This window comes from Pongo pygmaeus, chromosome X (assembly GCF_028885625.2).
Source record: "Pongo pygmaeus isolate AG05252 chromosome X, NHGRI_mPonPyg2-v2.0_pri, whole genome shotgun sequence".
NCBI classification, from domain to species: Eukaryota; Metazoa; Chordata; class Mammalia; order Primates; family Hominidae; genus Pongo; species Pongo pygmaeus.
In genome coordinates this window covers 145,100,216-145,108,880 of record NC_072396.2, presented here as the reverse complement: position 1 = coordinate 145,108,880, position 8,665 = coordinate 145,100,216, and the positions used below count along the sequence as shown (strand labels likewise).

The 8,665-nt window shown below is 41.7% G+C and overlaps 1 pseudogene; it reads left to right on the top strand.

Annotated features, from left to right (window-relative positions):
- Positions 1-1,861: 1,861 nt before the first annotated feature.
- Positions 1,862-8,005, top strand: LOC129024225 (small ribosomal subunit protein eS17-like; annotated as a pseudogene).
- The last annotated feature ends 660 nt before the right edge of the window (positions 8,006-8,665 follow it).

Sequence of the window (8,665 nt, the reverse complement as noted above, 5' to 3'; positions counted from 1 at the left end):
GTTAGCGCTTAAGCTGCCATGCTATTATTTGTTTTCTGTTAGTTTGTTCCTTTTCTTCATTGTGCCTGCCTGCTTGTGGGTTACTTGAACATTTTTAAGAATTCTATTTTGATTTTTTGTTTCCTAAGATATCTCTTTGTATAGTTCTCTTTTAGTAGTTGAGCTAGGCGTTATAACATAAATACATAACATCGAGTCTACTTGTTTTGATATTTTTCTACTCATTGAAACTGTACTTCCATTTAGGTCTCTGCCCTTCTCAATTAAAAAATGTAAATGTCATAATTATTTTCTCTATATTGAACACCACCTAGATGATATTATAATTTTTGCTCCAACCATTAAACATAATTGTAATAAGTTGAATTGTGTCCCACAAAAATATGTGTTGAAGTCTTAGCCCCCAGTACCTATGAATGTGACTTTATTTGAAAATAGGATTAGTGCAGATGTAATTAGTTAAGACGAGGTCATATTGGAGTAGGGTGAGCCCTTAATTCAAAATGAGTGGTATCTTTATAAGTAGAGAAGAGACACAGAGACATAAAGACATGAGGGGAGAATACCATGTGATGATGGAGGCAGAGATTGAAGTGTTGCAGCTGCAAGTTCAGTTCTCCTCCTGACCCCATTAACACATTCCTGAAGAAGGCAGAGTACAGCCTCATTCAGCCTCATTCCTGCATTGGAACTCAGCTCCCCACTGCTAGGGGAGGCCAGAAATCAGAGAGCCTACTAGCTCTGCCACAACACACCCTGTTCCACCTCATTGATGCTGGATAGGTGTGGAGGCTCAGCTTCTTAGTGGGCTCCTCTGATAGCAGCTGGGGAAAGAGTAATCAGAATACCTAATAACCTCACTTCACACTGCTTCATTCCACCTCATTGATGCTGGATGTAGGTGCAGGCTCAGCTTCCCGCTGGGCCCTGATGGGGGAGGGAGGGGAAGAGGGACATGCCAATTTGCCTCTCTTTGCACCACCCCCTTTTCTTATCTGATACTATTGGTCAGAAACTTCATTTATAATGAAGTATGGTGAGCGGCCATCTGAGTCTGATTTTAGGGAAAAGGATTTAGTCTTTCACTATTAATTATCATGTTAGCTGTAAGTTTTCTATATTTGCCTTTTATCAGGTTGGGGAAGTTCCCATTTTTTTCCTAGTTCATTGAGTTTCTAAAATGAAGAATGGATGTTAGTTTTTATCTAATATTTATTCCAAATATATTGCAATGATCGTACATACAGACACCTATAAGTGTGTATACACATATATGTTTACATATATATGTATGTATGTTCTTATACATACATAGTTTGTTAATATAGTGAATTATATTAATAATATTAATTGATTTTTTAATGTTAAGCCAACCCAGCATTTCTGGAATAAACCTCAATTGGTCATGATATATTATTTTTTTAATATAGTGTCAGATTCCATTTGTTGAAAATCAAATCTTTTCTAACATAGGCTTTTAGTGCTTTGTATGACTTTACATTTTTTGCATCCATGCTCATGAGTGATACTGTACTGTAATTTTCTTTCCTTAGAATGCCTTTGGCTGGTTTCTGTTTCAGGGTATTATGGGTTGATTGTGTATGCTAGATTTATATAATGAAGCCCTAACCTCCAGTACTTCAGAATGTGACCTTATTTGCAAAAAGGGTCCTTGTGGATATAATCAGTTATGTTATTATAAGGTCATACTGGAGAAGGATGGGATCTTAATGTAATGTGACTCTTCATTTTAAAAAAGGGAGAGGATTTAGACACACACACACATGCACACACACACACACACACACACACACACAGGCAAGAAGAACATTATGTGAAGATACAAGGAGAACTAGGAGTGATGTGTCTACAAGCCAAAGATTGCCAGCAAACCACAGAAGCTAGGGAAGAAGTATGCAGCAGATTCTCCCTCACAGCCCTTAGAAGGAACAAAACTTGCTGATTGATACCTTTGTTAACAGACCATGCAAGAAAGAATTTAGGGTGAATCTATAGAATAAAGTGAAAGCAAGTTTACTAAGAAAGTAAAGAAACAAAAGAATGGCTACTCCATAGACAGAGCAGCGTTATGGGCTACTCACCTGAGTACACTAATAGTTATTTCTTGATCATATGCTAAACAAGGGGTGCATTACTCATGAGTTTTCTGGGAAAAGGGCATGGATTTCCCAGAACTGAGGGTTCCTCCCTTTTTTAGACTATGTAGGGTAACTTCCAGACATTGCCATGGCATCTGTAAACTGTCATGGCACTGGTGGGACTATCTTTTAGTTGGCTAATGCATTATAATTAGTATATAATAAAAAGTGAGGATGATCAGAGGTCACTTTTATTTGCCATCTTGGTTTTGGTGGGTGTATTAGTCCATTCTTACACGCTATAAAGAAATACCCAAGACTGGGTAATTTATAAAGGAAAGAGATTTAATTGACTCACAGTTCCACATGGCTGCAGAGGCCTCAGGAAACTCACAATCATGGCAGAAGGGGAAGGGAAAACAAGAATCTTCCTCACATGGTGGCAGGAGAGAGAAGAAAAGCCCAGGGGAAACTGCCATTTATAAAACAATCAGATCTCGTGAGAACTCCCTCACTATCATGAAAACAGCATGGGGGAAACCGCCCCATGATCCAGTCACTTCCTACCAGGTCTCATCCTCAACACCTGGGGATTACAATTCAAGATGAGATTTCAATGGGAACACAAAGCTGAACCATATCATTCCACCCTTGGCCTCTCCCAAGTCTCATGTCCTCACATTTCAAAACCAATCACACCTTCCCAACAGTCCCCCAAAGTCTTAATTCATTTCAGCATTAACCCAAAAGTCCACAGTCCAAAGTCTTATCTGAGACAAGCAAGTCCCTTCTGCCTAGGAGCCTGTAAAATCAAAAGCAAGTTAGTTACTTCCTAGATACAATGGGGGTACAGGCATTGGGTAAAACACCCATTCCAAATGGGGGAAATTGGCCCAAACAAAGGGGCTACAGGCTCCATCCATGTCTGAAATTCAATGGGGCATTCGTTAAATCTTAAAGTTCCAAAATGATCTTCTTTGACTCCACGTCTCAAATCCGGGTCACACGGATGCAAGAGATGGGCTCCCATGGCCTTGGGCAGCTCCGCCCCTGTGGCTTTGCAGGGTATAGTCCCGCTTCTGGCTGCTTTCATAGGCTGGCATTGAGTGTCTGTGGCTTTTCCAGGCACACAGTAAAAGCTGCCGGTGGAACTACCATTCTGGGGTCTGGAGGACTGTGGCCTCTTCTTACAGCTTCACTAGGCATTGCCCCAGTGGGGACTCTATGTGGAGGCACTGACCCCACATTTCCCTTCTGAACTGCCCTAGCAGAGGTTCTCCATGAGGGTTCCACCACTGCAGCAGACTTCCACCTAGGTATCCAGTAGTTTCCATACATCCTCTGAAATCTAGGTGGAGGTTCCCAAACCTCAAATCTTGACTTTTGCACACCAGCAGGACCAACACCACATGGAAACTGCCAAGGCTTGGGGCCTGCACCCTCTGAAGCTATGGCCTGAACTGTACCTTGGCCCCTTTTAGCCATGGCTGCAGTGGCTGGGACACAGCACACCAAGTCCCAAGGCTCCACACAGCAAGGGGGCCCTGGATCTGGTCCAGGAAAACATTTTGCCCTCCTACGCCTCCTGGCCTGTTATGGGAAGGGTGGCCATGAAGGTCTCTGACATGCCCTGGAGACATTTTCCCCATTGTCTTGGCCTTGTTACTTATGCAAATATCTGCAGCCAGCTTGAATTTCTCCCTGGAAAATGGGTTTTTCTTTTCTACTGTATCGCCAGGCTGTAAATTTTCCAAACTTTTATCCTCTGCTTCCCTTTTAAACATAAGTTCCAATTTCAGATCATCTCTCTCAAGTTCAAAGCTCCACAGATCTCTAGGACAGGTGCAAAATGCCACCAGTCTCCTTGATAAAGCATGGCAGGAGTGACCTTTGCTCCAGTTCCCAGGAAGTTCCTCATTTCCGTCTGAGACCTCCTCAGCCTGGACTTTATTGTTCGTATCACTATCAGCATTTTGGTCAAAACCATTTAACAAATCTCTAGGAAGATCCAAACTTTCCAACATATTTCTGTCTTCTTCTGAGCCCTCCAAACTATTCCACCCTCTGCCTGTTACCCAGTTCCAAGGTCACTTTCACATTTTCAATGTGAAATGTGCCTCCCTACTTGGGTACCAATTTATTGTATTAGTCCATTTTTACACTGCTATAAAGATGCTACTCGAGACTGGGTAATTTATGTAGGAAGGAGGTTTAATTGACTCAGTTCTGTGTAGCCATGGAGGCCTCAGGAAACTCACAGTGATGACAGAAGCAGAGGAAGAAGCAAGGACCTTCTTCATATGGCAGCAGAAGAGAGAAGAAAAGCCCAAGGGAAACTGCCATGTATAAAATCATCAGATCTCGTGAGAACTCACTATCATGAAAACAGCATGGGGAAAACCACCCCCATAATCCAACCAACTCCCACAAGGTCTCTCCCTCGACACCTGGGGATTACAATTCAAGATGAGATTTGGGTGAGGACACAAAGCCTAACCATGTTAGTGGGTTTTGGCTGGCTTCTTTACAGCATCCTATTTTATAAGCAGGGTCTTTGTGACCCGTATCTTGCACCAACCTTCTATCTCATCCTATGACTATAAATGCCTAACCTCCTGGGAATGCAGCCTAGCAAGTCTCATCTTCATTTTATCCAGCCCCTATTCAAAATAAAATTGCTCTGGTTCAAATGTCTCTGACACCTTAATCGTGAACTTCTAGCTTCCAGAACTGTGAGACAATAAACTTCTGTTGTGTAAGCCACCCAGTTTGTGGTACTTTGTTATGGCAGCCCTAGAAAACTAATACAGGGTAACGCTGGCCTCATAGATTGAGTTGGGAGGTATCCTCTCCTCTTCAATTTTCTTTTCTTTTTTTTTTAGATGGAGTTTTGCTCTTGTTGCCCAGACTGGAATGCAATGGCACGATCTCGGCTCACTGCAACCTCCGCGTCCCGGGTTCAAGTGATTCTCCTGCCTCAGCCTCCTGAGTAGTTGGGATTACAGGCACAGGCCACCATGCCTGGCTAATTTTGTATTTTTAGCAGAGACAGGTTTCTCCATGTTGGTCAGGCTGATCTTGAACTCCCAACCTCAGGTGATTCGCCCATCTCGGCCTCCCAAAGTGCTGGGATTACAGGTGCCTCTTCAATTTTCTAGAAGACTTTGTATAGAATTGCTATCATTTCTTTCTTAAATGTCTGATAAATTTCACCTGTGAAAGCACCTGGGCCTGGAATTGTCTTTGTGGGTAGGTTTTTATCTAGAAACTCAATTTCATTAATAGATATAGAACTATTCAAGTTATCTATTTCTTCCTGTGGGAACTTTGGTAGTTTATGTCTTTCAAGAATTTGTCAACCAGGCATGGTGGCTCATACCTGTAATCCCAGCACTTTGGAAGGCCGAAGTGGTCAGATCACCTGAGGTCAGGAGTTCAAGACCAGCCTGGCCAACATGGCAAAATACTATCTCTACTAAAAATATAAAAATTAGCCAGGCATGGTGGCACTTCCCTATAGTCCCAGCTACTCGGGAGGCTGAGGCAGGAGAACTGCTTGAACCCAGGAGGCAGAGATTGCAGTGAGCTGAGATCAGGCCACTACACTCCAGGCTGGGCAACAAAGTGAGACTCCATCACAAATAAAAAAAAAAAAGTCCATTCATCTAAGCTATTGAATTATTGGCATAAATTTGTTCATAGTAGGCTCTGAAAATTTTAATGTCTGTAGGATCTTTCATGATGTCGTTTTTCTTCATTTCTGATACTGATAATTTGTGTATTCTCTTTTTTTCCCTCATCAGTCTGCCTAGAGATTTATCAATTTTATTATTCTTATTTAAACAGCTTTTAGTTTCATTGATTTTCTCAATTGTTTTTCTGTTTTCTATTTCATTGATTTCCATTCCTTTCTTCTGCTCAGTTTGAGCTTATTTGCTCTTTTTTCCCCTAGTTTCTGCAGGTAGATGCTGAGGCCATTGATTTGAAACCTTTCCTCTTTACTAGCATAGGTGTTTAGCGGTACAAATTTCCCCTTCATCACTGCTTTAGCAGTTTCCAACAAATTTTGTGTTTTCCTTTGCATTCAGTTCAAATTACTTTCCAATTTCACTTTCGAGTTCTTCTTAGACACTCATGGTTTATTTAGAAGTATGTTATTTAGTGTATAAATATTTGGGGATTTCAGGAGATTTTTCTATTATTGATTGCTAATTTAATTCCTTTATGGTCATATAACAGACTTGGTATTACTTGAATTCTTCCAAATATATTGAGATTTGTTTTATCATCTAGAATATGGTCTATTCTGGTTCATAGTTTGAATGTGCTCAAAAAGAATGTGTATTCTATTGCTGGATTGAAGATTCTATAAAGGTCAATAGGTCAAGCACATTAATAGTTGTGTTAAATTCTACTATGTCCTTGCAATTTTTCTGTCTACTTCTACCAAGACTGAAATCCGTGTTGAGGCCAGGCATGGGGGATTATGCCCGTCATCCCAACACTTTGGGAGGTCAAGACAAGAGTGTAGCTTGAGCCCAGGAGGTTGAGACCATCCTGGGCAACATAGTGAGACCTCATCTCTACTAAAAAATAAAAAATAAAAAATTAGCCAGGCATGGTGGCATGCCTGTGGTCCCGGCTACTTGAGAGGCTGAAGCAGGAGGGTCACTTGAGCCTAGGAGGTTGAGGCTGCAGTGAGCCATGATCGTGCCAATATACTCCAGTCTAGGTGACGGAGCCAGATCCTGTCTCTAAACAAATAAATAAAGTTAAAATCCACACATTGAAAGCCTACCTATCCTTTTTTAGACAGGGTCTTGCTCTGTCCCCCAGGCTGGGGTGCAATGGTATAACTACAGCTCACTGCAGCCTCAATCTCCTGGGCTCAAGCAATCCTCTTGCATAGCTGGGACTGTAGGCACACACCACCACACTGGCTAATTTTTAAATTTTTTGTAGAGACAGAGTCTCATCATATTGCCCAGGCTGGACTCCAACTCCTAAGCTCAAGTGATCCCCCTGCCTCAGCCTCCCAAGTAGCTAGGACTACAGGTGCATGCTACCACAACTGGCTAATTTTTAAATTTTCTGCAGTGACAAGGTCTTGCCATGTTGCCTACACTGGTCTCAAATTCCTGGCCTCAAGCAATCCTCCCACATCTGCCTCCCAAAGTGTTAGGATTACAGGCTTGAACCACCATGCATGACCTCTGACCCATTCTTAAGGCTGGAGTAAAACGATCACCTGTATGTGAACCGTACATACTTAGGTTCAAATCATGCCTCTACCACTCATTGTGTGTCCTTACATTAGTCACTAGTCACTTCACCTCTCTGGGCTTCAGTTTCCTCATCTGTCCAATGGGGATAATTGTAGTACCTACCCCACAAGTTCATTGTAGAATCGTGTGAGAAAGTGTCAGAGAGCTAGATGTTTCTAAATGGGCAGTTTCAGAAGAAAAGATTTGGCTCTTTTAGCAAGGACCCGCCAAGCTGGACCACGTTCGCACCAAAAGTACGAAGAAGGCAGCCTGGATCATCATTGAAAAGTATTATACCTGCCTGGGCAACTACTTCCACATGAACAAAGGCATGTGCGAGGAGATTGCCATTATTCCCAACAAGAAGCTCCACAACAAGATGGCAGGCTATGTCACACATCTGATGAAAGAGATTTAGAGAGGTCCAGTGAGGGTTATCTCCATCGAGTTGCAGGAGAAGGGCAGAGAAAGGAGAGATAATTATGTTTCTGAATTATCACAACTCTGGATCAGGAGATCATTGAAGAGGATCTGGACACTGAGGAAATGCTGAGGGTTTTGGACTTTGGCAGTCTGTCCAAACTGCAAGTCACTCAGCTTACAGTTAGGATGAATTTTAAAATACCACATGGAGCTGTTTGAATCTTTTTGCTATGGTGCAATAATTTTAATAAACCTGGGACAACAGAAAAAAAAGATTTATTTCCTATAATTTTCTCATTATTTGGAAAGTTAGAGTTGTAAAGGTCTTTGTCAGTTTTCAGTTTACTATGCCTACCCACCTTTATTTAAGATTGTAATTTATCTGATCATGTAGTCATCAGCATTTTAACCAAAAGGGATGTAGACTGGGTGTTAAATGTCTGTAGAGCAATAGTTGAATATTATATAAAGAGGTTTTAAATAAAGAATAGTAGGTGGTTAATAGCTCTCTCCCTTCCCTGGCCCCACCCCCAAGAAAGATTCAGAAATAATGGGTTTAACAAAAAGAAATGCAGCCATCACAAAGAGCTAGATTAATGTGATGTTTTGCTATTGTTTACTTTTCATTCTGGCTATTACAGAGATATCCTGGCAACAAGTTATCCGTCGCAACTTAGGTCAGAGTGCATGCGAATGAAAAAAGCCCACAGACAAGTAGAGACGGTTCAAGTAGGCTTTCAAAACCCAGACTAATGAGAAATTGCAGATAAAAAAAACAGTAACTTTCCCTGCTGCAAAATTGCCTCTCAAATAGATCATCGTTTTCTGGTATCCAGGGAAGGTCTGTTCAAGGCAGCAGAGTGGAGGTGGCTGGAGCAT